Below are 15,331 nucleotides of genomic sequence, written 5' to 3'. Positions count from 1 at the left end.
AAGGATGGGAAAATAGGCCGGTGTCACCGACAGTATGGGTCCATGCGCCTTTTCCCTTCAGCCAGTGCCCTAAGGCGCCCCCGGTGCGCTGGGTTCGACTTGGGTTCGCCGGATATAATTTCGGCCCAATCCGATGAAAAACGAGTATCTAGGACGCGGCTGGGCGTTTTTTTGTGTCGGCCATAAAAAGGCACCCTGCGGCTATTTGGGGGGGGGGAGGAGAGAGATGCTCTAACTCGTGTGGGCTGCGAGCAGCCGAGGACCCTATCCCTAATTTATGCTTGCTCTTGTTTAATGCATGTAGTACTTCGTACTAGCAGATTGGCCTCCGGAATGTGGCTTCTGAGTTTATAAATTGCGATTATTCTTTGTTGCCTATGTGTAGCTCCAGATCGACTTGAAAATAATTCTCACAAAGAAGTGATTGTTAGTTGTTGTGAATGCAGATTTCAGAAGAAAAAAACAACAACTTATTATTGTCTTGTTCAGTGGCCAAAAGCTAAAAATGTTCCCATCTAAGCTCTCAAGTTGGTTCCATGTTGGGGCCTACAGCCCCCCTACCTCGGCCGTTGGTCTTGTTCATACTGGCAATTTGAGGTCTTCTCATGTGAACCTAGCATATCTGAATCAGGCCATAATATCATGTCAAAATAAGATTAGGTAAACTATGACTGATCTAAGCACCTTATGTGAAATTGGTGAAACATGGTGCTCCTACATTTCAACTTTCTTTCACACACTTGTAAACAAGAACATGCTATTATTGCTGCAAGATTCCAACCTGGTAAGAAACAGATGCTATGGCTAGCGCGGACGGATTTTCTTTGGGAAAGCGTCTCGTAGACTTGTGCCGAGCTCGCCGCCGTCGGGACTAGTACGCGTTATTTTTAGCCGAGCCCGTGTGTTGTTTAGGCTAGCCACAGTGGGAATAACATCACTAGTAACATCACACTTTTCAAGATAATTTTGCTTATGTGACACATATTTAATGTTGAGAGAGGTGATGATGGTAACTTAGCTAGTTAGGCTAATCATAGTGGGAGTAACTTAGCTAGTAACATAGTGCACTCCAATTTTTTCTTATGTGGCAAGTAATAAATAAGAGGTGGTAATATAATATGTTACTGTAACATAATATGTTTCTTTCCTCCTCCCGACCAGACTCCTTCTCCCGACCCCGTGCGGCCGCCGCCGGGCCGCACCGGGCGGCCACATCCCGATCTCCCCTCGACTCCCCGTGCACCCCCTCCCTACGCCACCGCCGACAACGTCGCTGGGCGAAGGCCCCGTGGCGCGGCAGCGGCGGACCTCCTCTGGCGTCCTGAGATCTGAGGCGGCGGTGGCCTGATTTGGATCTCCCTCCCGACGAGGATGGCGGGCAGCGGAGGCCGGGGCGCGACGGGGGGTTTGGCTGCAGCCGGCGGGAGTAGTACGAGATGGCGGCAGCAGCGGCCAGGGCGCGTCCCGGGCTGCCGTTACGTCCTCAAACTGCTGCATTTCATCGAATTCGGTGACGGCTCGCTGAAGCACTCCGGGTCTGCATCGCATCACGAGGATTATGGCGATGGTGGTCATCTCCTACGTCGGAGGTGGTCGACCTGAGACTGGATGATCGGATCCCATGATCTGTAATCTAGTCCCAGCTACGAGTCGGGGAGACATAGTTGTCGGTGAAAACCGAGCCGATGGCGGACGATGGCGGCGTTCTGCACCGTTACCTTGATGAAGGCATCATTCTGTAACTACTGTCGACTCACTCGTGCTGCTCCGAGGGAAACCCTATGATCTGGGTTTCCAGTTCGGACGATGGCGGCACTGCGGTGTCGTTTCTCTCTTGGGAGCATCGTTTGTGGAGCAGCGCTGGAAGTCAGAGGCAGGAGGTGGAGCGGCTTCGTCTTGCATGGAGCTTCGGTGGAGATGTCAAGTCATGCCTGACCGATAGGTGCTACGCTTTGTCATGCCTGGTCGGTAGGTGCTAGGCACGACATATCTTCCAAGGACTTCAAACTGTGTTGGCTGGTGGTACTTGCAGCATGGCGCTGAGGTGTATCAGTGGCGACCGCGACGTGCTCAGCTATTTGCGTGCAGGGAGGAGGTGCCGTTGGGCGCCGTGGTGGCGTCGACGATAGCTAGACCGAGCAAGGTTGATGCATCAGTACAGTTCTGAAGATGGAGCGGTGGCAGTTGGCGGCGGTGGCCTCTGAGAGCACACGGGACCAGTGTGTGCCCTAGACCCGGCAAGTGGCTAGGTTGGGGTCTCAGGTCTTAGATGTTAGGCTTGGCTGCGATGTCTGTTTGGTATTAGGCCCAGGCTATCTGCGCCCCTTCATCAGTTGGATAGGTGTAGCGACAGTCTGTTGCTTAGACGGTGGCTTTAGTCTTACTGTTGTATCACTTTATAAGGTCTTGTGAGAATAATTAATAAAGTGACCGTATGCATCGCCCAGATACAGAGGCCGGGGTCATCCTCCTTTTCTATAAAAAACATAGCACTTTCCAAGATAAAATGAGTATAAGTTAATAAATGAAGTCATCTAAGATACTACTATTATGTTACTTTGCATTATGAATGTAGTAACTTAGGCTAGTGTCATACGCATGACACTAGTCTAAGTTAGTCCCCACTATAACTAGCCTTACTGTAACATCACGCACACCAAGACAATATGAGTCTATAGGTTAATAAATGAACCATAACATGACAACACACATATGTTACTACCCACTGTGGAGGTAGTAATATAATCTAGTAAAATATGATGTTATTAGTCTAAGTTAGTCCCCATTGTGACTAGTCTTAGGTGAAGACGAGGACTGGGTCATTAGGGCACTCAGGGGGTATTTTTGGGGGGCCACAATGCTCAGGGGGCACTTTAAAAATAAGGGAGCTGGAGGCGAGCGCTTCAGTGCAAACTTGTAAATATTAGAGCAGACACTCAGAATGTAGATCGGACGACTAAAAATAACTGGATATAGGGATACACCAGGGACGTGGAGTAACTGACCGCGAGCTCACAGGAGCTCGTTATCTAGGTCGTTGGTTGGAGCTTCTCGATCTGTGCCATAGTTCTGTATGCGCGCATGCGGTCCGCCAGAAAATCGAGCACTGTTGGGAAATACGTACGCGACAGCGTTGGGTGGTTGGCTTTCGCGTGGGGAGAGTCGACGGATCTGACGATAGTTTGGACGGCCGTCAGTCTCCGGCGAGGTAGGACGTGGAACAAAATCGGTGTTCTCCGTCTGATCCGTGGACCAGGACAATCGCTGAGGGCTGCGGGTACGGTGTGGGCCATTTGGAGGAAGCTGAGGACTGCGGCACAGAGGCGATGAGCGCCGGCGGCGAGACAACATGGAGTTCTGATGCAGCCTATCAGCAGGTAAGTCGATCTTTGCTTTTCCGGCGATGCCGCCTCCTTTTTGAGCCCTCTGTTTTAGCTGATCCAGAGGATGGCTTTCTCCCAATTTTCAGATCCAGTCCGCTGGAGGAGGTAGGGAATAGCTTGGTGCCGGCTGCTGGTTGTCATTGTCTTTGGTGTGGGGGATTTGTAGGCGGTACCGCAGGCTGAGGACGACGCGGCACACCAGCGGACAACAGATAGCGGTGGCGAGCAGAAGGGAGAGCTCGCCGCCGACGTCGGAGCTGTGAACGGGGAAGACGAATCCCCGAGCATCGGGGTGGAACAAGAGGTCAGTGAATAACAACTTTGCCTTCCAACACGTATTGAGTGATTTAGGAATAAAACGAATGAGTGAGTAAATCATGCAGTTAGAATGAGTGCTAATTGTTCTACTGCATTCACGAAATTTATGTTGTGTGTGCCTGTGTGTGAAGGCTGATTTGTTCTCTGCATTCACAAAATTCAGGCTATGTGCGCCTCTGTTTGCAGGCCGATTGCTGTCATCGTTAAGAAAAAAATATTGATTTATGTACTGGTGTTTGCAGTCTGTTTTGCTCCCTGCATTTAGAATATTCATCCTATACGCGCCTGTGTTTGTAGGTTGATTGCTCTCTGCAATTAGGAAGTTCATGCTATATGAGGCTGTGTTTGCAAGTTGTTTGCTATCTGCAATTAGAAAATTCATGTTGTATGTGCCTGTGTTTGCAGGCTAAGGATTGGTATTGCCTCCCCGAGCAAAACACCGCGCCTAAACCGAGTAAGTATGTTCTAAAAGGCAGTCAGGTGTTTTGCGGAGAACCCAACTGAAAATGTGATGACATTGGTTCTTGGCACTACTTTCACCTCTGTGGCCGAGGCATACGATTTCTACAATTTGTATTCATGGGAAAAGGGGTTTGCCATCCGGTACGGCAAGAGCCGGCTACATGTCGAGAGGACAAAGTGCATGCAGGAGATAGTTTGTGGGTGCTCGGTTAGTGACTAATTTGCTTTTGCTGGTTTGTGATCAGTAATTCGATTCAGTTTGTGAATTTTTTTGCCGGGTAAGGCTGGGGTTGAGAACACAAGGTCTTGCCGTGGCCCATAACGTTACATTCTGTCTGGCTGCGGGGACAGGAACTTCACTTTTCCATTTGACAGAAGGTTGCAATTATCCAGTTCTTCCTAGACAGAAGAGAAGCTGGGGCGGCGGCGTGCTTGCTTGCGTAGGAGGGCGACGCCATTGAAGACATGGAATTCTTTCGACAGCCGGTTAACAGGTGATGTATCCCTAGACTAGTTCAATTATGTAAGATGGTATAGCTGGAGCTGCAATTTCTTAGAGATTTCCCCCTCCCAACATGTCAGGATTCCAATCCTTGAGGGGATGGATGGCACCGATCAACTGCTGGATATGGGGAAGTACGCCTGCCGGCCCTTGGAGCTCCACTGCTGGCAGCCATGAGTCATAAGCAGTGGAAGTGATGAGTGGGAGGCATAGCTCCTAGATGTGGATGCCGGACCAGTTAAGGGGAAGCGCAACTCTCTGACTATATCTCAGCAATCAATGGGGAAGGTGAATCCAGAGACTCCTGGATGGACAAAAAGGTTAGTTTGTAGCATTATTATCCTCGTCAGATTACAAATTAAGGATTATAGGTACGTGTAATTAGTTAATTAAGTGCTAGGAACATGTCGTTGACTTGTAGTTGACATTATAGCTTATTTCATAGTTATAAGTTTGTTGTAGGGTGCTTCATAGGATATGTTCTGTAGTTCCTCAATATTTATGGAATATACCACACTCGTGATATAAGTAATGTTGAGTAATCAATTTTTAGGACACCGGAAATTTGCAAATGTGATCAACTAAGTCATGTAGGGTGCGGTTTTCCACAACTTGTATTTTTGTGCTAACAGGGTTAGTATTAAATGTTGAGAGGACGAAATGCATGTAGGAAATTATTTGAGGTTGCATGCTAAGTCTTGATGATGCAAAAACCAGGAAAAAAGGTGAACTAGTTTGTGAAGGAAATGATTTTAAATTTCTATATTGTTGATATACAGGGGAAGCAGGGTTAGAGAATACACAATCATGCCCTTGTGAATGCCCTGCACTGACCCAGTTGCTTAGGTCAGAGGACAATGGTTTGTAAATATCTAAGCACAAGGAGAAACACAATCCACTACTGGAAACAGGGAATTTGCCATCAGCCAGCTCTTTGCCATCTGCCAGCTGATGGCAAAGAACGTCTTTGCCATCTGCTTATAAAAAATAGATGGCAAAGAACTGACAGACGGCAAAGAACATGGTTGCCATCAGCCAATTCTTTGCCATCTGCTAGTGTATGGCAAATAATCTTTGTCATCTGCCAGCAGATGGCAAAGAGGTTGGCAAATCCTATGGCCGTCAAGCATGTAACGGCGTACCAGCCCCACCTCTTTGCCATCTGCCAGCAGACGGCAAAGATTCTTTGCCATCTGCTGGCAGATGGCAAAGAGATGGGGTTATTTTTTTCCAGGTAAAAAAAAACTGTGGGGTTATCCCCTCCCTCTCTCCCCACCCATCCAGGTAAAAAAAAGACGTTCGCATCTCATCCACACACCACCACCTACCTCCTCCCTCTCTGCCTCCTGTGCCCCTTCCTCCCACCCCCATCCCCATCCCGCTTTGCCTTCCCCCACCACCCCGACCTCCTCGACCTCTACCTCCCCGCCGACCCCTTCTTCGCCCCGCCCCCCATCCCCTCCCCACACGCCTTCCTCCTGCACGACCTCACCGACCGTGTCGCCGCGCTCGAGCTCGCGGCCCGCGCGGCCGCCCCGCAACCGGCGCGCCGCAAGTACACCTACGCGGCCACGGAGCCCGGCGGCCGGAAGGTCAAGTGGACGGCGGAGGAGAAGCCGCGCGGCGGGGGCCGGGCGCTCAAGTGGGAGGCGGAGCTCGCCTCCCCCAACAACGACGGATTCGACCGCAAGTGGAGGTGGGAGGCCAAGTCCAGGGGCGGCGCCGGAGGCAAGACCAAGACCAAGTGGGGAACCAAGATCAAGGGCAAAGGCTCGCTCGAGCCATGGTCGCATGCCTACACCTGGGAGGAGGACTTCACCGCCTCCGACGACGACGAGGATGAGCTGGAGGTCGAGGAGCGCAGGCCGGAGAAGCCCAAGAAGATCAAGGCCGCCGCCAAGGACAAGGAGGTTGACAAGAAGAAGAAGAAGCCGGCGAGGACGTGCGTCCAGATCGAGGAGATCCCCGAGGACAACACCGCCGGCTGCGACGCCATCCGCAAGGTACGGTACTCAGCACAAAAGATGAGATTTTTGCGGGGGTTTGGGTTCTGTGGCCTGATCTGAACGAAATGTGTGATTTCCAGTAGAATTTCCAATAGAACCAAGTTACCTCTCGCTGGATTTGAGAGAAAATTTGGAATTTTAGAGGATGCTAGTGTCCACACTCTAGATCTGTGCTTAGTACTGGCTACAGATGGACTGAACTCTGCTCTGAATGATATCAGCTTGAGGATTCTGCTCCCTTGCAATGCACTACTGTCATATGTGTACTGACCGCCTGACATTTGTCTCTCTTTCTGATGATGCAGGCCTTTGCCATGGGGAACGGCAAGGGGAAGGCCAAGGAGCTGTCGCGGCAGGATGCCGCGCTGCTCATCCAGATGAACTACAGGGCGCACCTCGCCCACCGCTCCCAGGTGCTCAGCTGCCTGCGCGATCTCGCCGTCGCCAAGGCCAAGCTCAAGGAGCTCCGGTCCCTCTTCTACAACCTCTCCTATAGGCGCCGCCTCTGGCACGACCACGAGGAGCGCCAGAGGTTCTCCGAGAAGATCATTGTCCTGCTCCTCACTGTCGAAGCGCTCGAGGTGAGCTCCGTCACGGCCTGTTTACGATTGCCGATTGCTGATTGCTGATTGCCATTGCTGTGCTGTGGATTTGAAATTCAGTTACTGCATACAGTGGTTAACACTACTAGTCGTCAAACCCGTGCGATGCACGGGCTAGTCTTTCTACTATATTTTACCATAGGAATTGGATTTTTTGGGCATTTAATCCATATATAGCAATAAGTGATGTCCTAACCAACAGATCCTAAGAATGAACCTTTTCTAAATTATGATTTTCTAGTGCAACGTGTACGCTACTGACCAACAGGTCAAATGGAAAGCACTTTATTCTCTGCATCATATACTCACGCCGGTGTAAAGAACCAAAGGGTTCATAGTTCACATATATAGACTATGTAGAGGAATCATCTTCCTCAACAAATTCTTTGAGAGTTTGACCTATGTCTCTCTCACCGTAAGAATATCAAAAAAATAATCTTTTAGAGCACGTGCCTTGGGGAAAGTGAAAAATGAATACTGAAACTGGTTTGTCACATGCATTATATTTGGTTTAATTTAAAAGTATACAATTCAGATCAATTTGGATATTTTCTGCATGCATTACGTAGTACAGGGCCAGGTAGTAAGCATTCCGATCAACAAAAAATGTCGTAAGATAGATAATTTGAACGTACAGACCTTATACAAATAGTAGGTATGAAAGAAAAGAGAGAGACAACATAGTGGTAGAACATGGATAGAGCAGATTTGGAGAAGTGCGATGATCATCTCGTATTACCTTTCCTCCTATAGTCCCCTTCAGAACGAAAATAATTACAGTATATGTGCTAAGTTAATCCATAAAAAAGGTAAAACAAAAAGAACTATACAAAAGCCAGATTCAGGTATTGCTTTCGAAAAATCTTTAAGCAATGCAACTTACAAAAACAACCATTATTTATCATTGATATTGTTAGTAAAAATTTATCATATATTTCAAAGTTCTCATAGCATCACTGCAAGATGCGAAACCATTTGCAGACATCTTATTATTTATGAAATGCACGGTTTCTTTTTTTGCAGGAATTCTATGCTATTTAGTTTCATAACGTTTTGTAATATGAAACTGCCAAAATAAAACTTAGGCGCCACAAATTGGGAAAAGCTCAATATTTTATTTACAATATATTGTTGCTTATTAACCTCAATCAGCCAAAACAGGTACCAGTGAAACACATCCTTATTAAATAGGCATATGATGTGTAATTTCATAAGCTTCTCTAAATATGAAACCGCCGAAATAGGATAACCAAGAAAAACTCGTATAGCCCAGAAAGAACGGGCTGCTAATTGCACACCTCGCCCGTCTCATATTCACATATATATGGACTACACAGATACATCATTAATGATATTACAATCAGGTTACAAAAGAACTACTATGTACAGAAGATATACTACCATCTATATGAGGCTTGGCGTGGACGTCAAGATGAGTGGCAGCTGATGTGGAATTATTAGAAGAGCAGTCGATGCAGCTGGTCATACTCTCACTCAGTATTTCTATGTATCAATATTATGTTGCTAATTATCCCCAATCTGCAGTCAATAGGTATCAGATGAATACTTGCTTATTTATAGAGCTGCAGGTAGGAATCAGTTAAGAGCAGTCGATGCAGCTAGTCATGCTCTATTTAACCTGTAGTTGTCAGAAAAAAATAGTTGTTGTCACATGTGATTCACAGAAAGTTACTGGACATATTTTATTGGTGCAAAAATTGAATTTGGAGTAGCTTGACCAGCTCGATGTTGACAACTGAAAGGATGCTCCTTCTTGTGATGTTGCTTGTCTAGACACCAGGTTTAATTTATAAGCTCACCAGATCTGACCTGATGATCTCGATTAGATATCCATATGTTGTAGGTGAAAATATTCGGGATTTAATCCTTGGAAAGCAGAACACTATCACATGATAGTATAGAAAACAAATTGAACCCGATCCAAAGTCATGGTAGATTCAAGGGAAGAAAGAAATTCAGAACAAAAGATTATGAGAAAACGAACCTCATCTAGATGAGAAAACAAACCTTAACAAAACAATTGTGATGCAATACACTCCTTGAGCACATCGGATCGACGCCCGAACTTGCTTGCACATTTTGAGAGCAACATGAATTGTTCCTGGGGCTAAGGAGACCATGGAGATTACATGGCCCGTTGTTGCTTCAGGTTGTTTTCTTAAAGGAGAGAGAAAGAGACGTGGAGAAGGTAGATACTTTTGGGGTGTCCTTGGCTTGTACGTGAAAGGACCGTGACCCTTATCTCTTTCGGCTTCTTCTCCTTTTAAGCGCTTTTGTATATCCTTTCATGTTTTTTTCTAACTTATCTTCACGGTTGTTGATAGGGAGTATCTCACTCGGCTTCTATTTCTTCTACAGCCGTGAAAACTGCGAGTCTTCTAAAAAAAGATAGTTTGTTATTTGTGGGCCGTTCAAGAAGTTTTTTCTGGCTGATTTTATCTTGGTCAAGATTTCAGCAAGGATTACATGGATTAGATAGAACGGCTCTTATTTTCTGATTAATGTGTAATTTGTTGGGAGTCTATATATAATTAGTATAGCTATAGATAGATACATATAGATAGATAGATAGATAGATGTATACAAAATTACAAATAAAATACAGTATATTATATTCTCTCTATCATAGTCATATCAGGTATACTGAATAGTGTACATTAAATCTTGATTATATAGCAATATATGTTTCATACTGTCACAGTAATTACAGAAATTATACTCCCCAAAATCAATCCATTGATTGCCATGAGCTTCATAGTATTTCAACCTTATCAGATCAAACTAACACATGGTGTGCTATAGAAAATACTTCTAGATCTGACATAAATAGCTGAGTGGCTGAGTGAATAGCTTACCTGAAGCTGGAGAGACTGATCCCAGTAGCGCACACTCCAAAAGTTGATGCTGGTGACTGCATGCATCTTCTGCCCTTTGTAGCAGCCATTTATCTATAGATGCTGCTAAAATCACATCCCTGGTAATGCTCCTTTCCTCAACTCCACCATAATGTACGGATGGTTATGAATACAGTGGTGCAGACCTCTCTGCATCTAAACTTGAGCACACCTTTTGCACGAAACGTTTTCTAAAATACTCCCCACCATTGACATCAGAATTCATAACGTGTTGGTTCATGATCATCTCCACGTGCCTGCCTCTGCTCAGTCTAGGAGATTCAGAAACAAAGAGCACATGAGAGCATGCTCAACTTCCAATTCCTTTTTTATGTGAACATAATGACCTATAGTGGTAGTTCGATCAGTGAGAAACTAATAGATGACATGCTCCTTTGCATCAAGTGTTCACCAGTTCATTAATAATGGGACCAATTTATTCTGCTGTCCAAAGATGTAAAAAACTGTAACCGGATATATGATATATGGCATCCAAGATTGCAGGTGAGTATATTCGGGAATTAATCCTTGGAGTGAACAACACAATGATAGGACATGATAGAAAACAAATTGAACTCGGACATCATAATAATCTTCACATTTTAGTTGCATCATAATAATCTTCTTCTAGTCTTCTTCTTCTAACTTTCTTCTTTCCCATTTTACAGATTTGCTTAAGATCACGGAAGCTTGGGTTGATGGAGTGCTTGTATTTAGTTTTTGTTTTGACCTTGTGAAACTTGCTACCTATGGATGAAACTGTGTAATATTGATGAAACTATGTATATGTACGGATGAAACTTGCTACTATTGGTAACATGTATTGGATATATGTGTTCATGACTATTGGTAATATGTGGTGAATATGCTATATTGGTCATATAAATATATTTGTGTTTGATTTTCTATGAAAATGAATTGATATAAGAAAAAACAAAATTAAATGGGGCAATATAGTCACTTTACCATCAGCTGGCAGATGGCAAAGAGGCCACGTGTCATCTACATGTAAAATTTGGGCTGGCCTATTTGGGCTCTTTGCCATCTGCCAGCAGATGGCAGAGCTCTTTGCCATGTGCTGGCAGACGGCAAAGCATGCAGCCTTTGCCATCTGCTGGCACACGGCAAAGAGCCTGCATACTTTGCCATCTGCTGGCAGACAGCAAAGAGCCTGCAGCCTTTGCCATCTGCTGGCTAATGGCAAAGTATGCCGTTAGCCTTTTAAGGGGCTAACCCCGTTAAGAGGCTTTGCCATCTGCCAGCTGATGGCAAAGCCACAGGCTCTTTGCCATCAGCCAGCAGACGACAAAGAAGCCTTTGCCGGCAGGGTCTCAGACAAACTGTTTGCCATCTGCTGGCAGATGACAAAGCCTTTGCCATCCGCCGACCATGCCTTTGCCATCTGCCATGGCAGATGGCAAAGTGCCAGATTCCAGTAGTGATCATTCACTCTCTCCAAATTGGCGGGTAACCGTTCACTGGCCTCCCACAAACACATAGATGTTTACAACATAATTAAGAGATTTTTTGGTTAAATAGAAAAGTCCCCTTCACTAAGTGATCACTGAGAACATTGTGCAGGAACTTGGGTTGTGAACAAGCGGATGATGATGTGAGGAAAACGATGGAATTATGTAAGGAGTTGGGTGCCAACAATCCGCGGTTCACATATCAAGTTCAAGCAGATTTGGAGGGCCGAATAAAATGTCTGATGTGGACGAATGGTAGCAGCCATTTGCGACTACAGGTGTCTGAGTGGTTTACAGGCGAGATGAACCCTAGAGCTCTTAGCTGGACACAACAGTATGTGCATTCAGTGCTACAAATTCCGAAAAAGTGGGTCAAGCCTGAAGTGATGGGTGTATATGCATATTTTTATTTTTGTGAGGGTGCTCAAATAAATTAATCATGACAGTGATGAAGAGCATTTTAACAAGCAATGTATCTCGATAATTAGCAGTTATTTTGGACAGTAATTTTTCATTGGCATATGTAGACAGTGCTGGTACATTTTGACAATTATTTGACATCTTTAAAAGTGGATGATTTCTGTAGAAGCCTGAAGATTGGTGTTCGTAGCAAACTGGTACTGCAAAGTCAATGTGTACTTCTGATAACTGAAACAATATTTTATCTAGGTGATGGCACAGCTAGGTGGCAGTCTGATTACTTATTGTGCCTTCACATTGAGCTGTGATATGCACACGCATATCAAAAGTTTTGACTTGACTATCATGTGTTCGACGAAAGCATCTGCTGATTTAAACATTTCTAGAATGCATGCAGGGTAACGATTGATGTGGCTGCGTAAAGGAGGACACCTTGTCCTAATCGCCCAAGTTCGTTGGAGAAAGCAATTCGTGGGTTCGCTGAGAATCCAGGAGAGAATGTGATTGTCCTGAAACTGGGTATAAGATTTGATCTCTAGGTGAAGCATACAACTTCTACAACTTGTACTCCTGTGGGAAGGGGTTTGGTATCACATATTGGAAAAGCAGACTAAATGTTTAGAGGACAAAATGCAGGCCGGAAATCATTTGCAGCTGTGCGGTGAGTACTTCATTTTGGAATTCTCCATGTTGCACTGCTGGTTTGTTGCGATGTCAATGGCCAAATCTAAAGTTCTGAATGTTGTTTGTGCTATGCAGGGAAGGCTGGCGTTGAGAACAGTCGGTCATGCCATTGTGAGTGTTGGGCTCTTATACGATTGTTGCGATCGGAAGGCAATGGTTGGTGCATATCAGAGCATCGGGAGCAACACATCCAATGTTTGTCTCCTAATTGCGGAGAGACAATACACACAAACACATCGACGTTTACAACCGAGACTTGGTGAAGCAGCTACGGCAAAATAACGTCAATCTAGCCAAGGTATACAACATCATAGAGAGTTTTTTCACCAAGCGAGCTCTCCATAATTTGTGTGTGAAAATAAACCATGAGCAGGCATAGGACGATGTGAGCAAAACTATGTAGGTTTTCACTGAACTGGGTGCAAAGGATCGACATTTCACGTATCTTGTGCAGGCTGATAAGGAAAGGGTGAATCAGTAAAATTTGGGTGAATGGGAGCAGTAGATTGCAGTAAAATTTTGAGGATAACACAAAAAATTCAAAAATTTAACACCAAGGGCAGGAGGTTCGCCCAAGCTGTGTAGTGTATAAGCAGGGGGTGAGGGGTAGTTGAGGGGCAGACTCTGGTTTCAGTCATCCACGTGAAGCTGTAGTTGGAATAAGATCAAGTTTCAGTGGGAGGTGAAATAGAGTGAATGGCTCTGACCGACTTATCTAGCGCCTCCTCTGTGGCTACGGGTTTCAAAATATACTGAACTGATTATAGATGATTCTTATTAACAGCGGTAAGTTCAGAGCATTAGCTCAGTTCCTGTGTATTGTATTGATATTTTGTAACCTGAAATTGACGTGACGGTGTTGGAAGCAGATGTGTCAGAATCATCCGTGAATCAGCGTGGCAGTCAGTGCAGTTTCAGGTGTCTCCGATGGGTCATTGCAGGTACTATGTGCCTGGCTTTAGGTGCAACTGTGTATAATGTACAATAATATATTATCATGTAATAATGGCCATGTGTGAACGGACGTCTTTGGAACAGAATCTTAGCTGTAACAGCCCACATCGTGAGCGAAAATCAGAGCCGGCCTATCCGAGCTAACGGCGTCTGACTTTAATAGTTGTCGGAGTGGGCCAGATGTGGGCCACCGGCTCTTAAAAAAAGTCGCTATACAAAAGTTATATCTGGGCCTGTACATGTCGGGTTGGCAATCTCGAAGGGGCTGAACGGGAGCGATAACGAGAGCATATGTGCGCGAGCTCAGAAGAGGACTTTCGTACACCATCATTGTTGGATTCTCAGGATACGATGCCTCTCTATATCCTCATGATAATGTGCAACCTTCTTTTAGGTTGATTGAGCTGGACAAATCTTCTGACACTCATCTACGGTATCATAACACGGAACGCCCTTCAAACTGAAGCAGCAGTAGCACCCTACGAAGCCATAGTATTCACCTTTGGTCTGACAATCCCTAATAACACAAAATTTAATAGTAAGTTTGCTCTCGTCTAACGACGAGACTGCCATAGTCGCGTTGGCATGGTCATCTTCGTAGGTGCTTTCGGGCTCAGGCCGACCTATTACATAGGTAATATATATGAATATACAAGTCAAAAGTATGCAAATATATATTAAAAAGATGATTGTGATGATATACTTACATTGTCCAACCATAAAAAGGCACCCGATGATCAAAACAGTAATCAGGGGCACCACGCTGCTCTCCTTCATATTTTCCACAAACTGCGTACGTGATGATAAGATAGACGCAATATTGGGTAATGGCCACAACCCCTCACGCCTCAGGTATATATAGAGGATACATGTCTAATTTACTATGAGATTTGCATTAATTGTCACATTCCGTATATAGTACTATCAGCGTTGTGTGATGCGATTTGCAGATTGCACGAGTATGATACACAGTCGCATTAATATGGGTAGATAAATCACGGTCATTTATTTACAAAATACCCGTACCCCGTTGAAACGCACAAGTATTGTCCTAGTATGTGGACCGTAAAATAAACACGTCCTCTCTCCGTTTTTATTTACTCTTCATGTAAGACTTGTCTAATGTCAACATTTCTAAAGTTTGATCAACTTCTCTTATCTCACTTAAAAATTACTTTAAAAAGTAATAGTGTTTCTTTTCCTAACACTTCGTCAACCGGTTCTTTCCCCTTTCACCACAATCCTCCATTGACTTTTTTCAGTTGGTTTTGTCCCACCACGCCTACATGCCATTTGTCTGTACCTTCCTCGTATGCTAATCAATTATCTTGATTTACTTATCTTCTAAACTAAATTTACTTATCAAATTTCTCATCAAACTATAAGGTAAATCATGGATAGGATTTGATATGCATTTATTAACACAGTCATATTAATATGGGCGGGTAAATCATGGACATTTATTTATAGAATATTTATATATGGGACATTCACATTTGTGCCTCTAACTCGAACTCACTACTCAAATTTAACCTCTAACTCATTTACATTCATAACAAAAGCACTCTTTAAATCTTTTTAGGATTTATAACATTAGAAAACTATTTAGGGTGAAT

General features: G+C 44.8%; 1 pseudogene; it reads left to right on the top strand.

Annotated features, from left to right (window-relative positions):
- The first annotated feature begins 3,005 nt into the window (after positions 1-3,005).
- On the top strand, positions 3,006-8,619 carry LOC119329288 (annotated as a pseudogene).
- The last annotated feature ends 6,712 nt before the right edge of the window (positions 8,620-15,331 follow it).

The sequence above is a fragment of the Triticum dicoccoides genome, chromosome 7A, assembly GCF_002162155.2.
Source record: "Triticum dicoccoides isolate Atlit2015 ecotype Zavitan chromosome 7A, WEW_v2.0, whole genome shotgun sequence".
Classification (NCBI taxonomy): domain Eukaryota; kingdom Viridiplantae; phylum Streptophyta; class Magnoliopsida; order Poales; family Poaceae; genus Triticum; species Triticum dicoccoides.
This window is presented reverse-complemented; position numbering and strand designations above follow the sequence as displayed.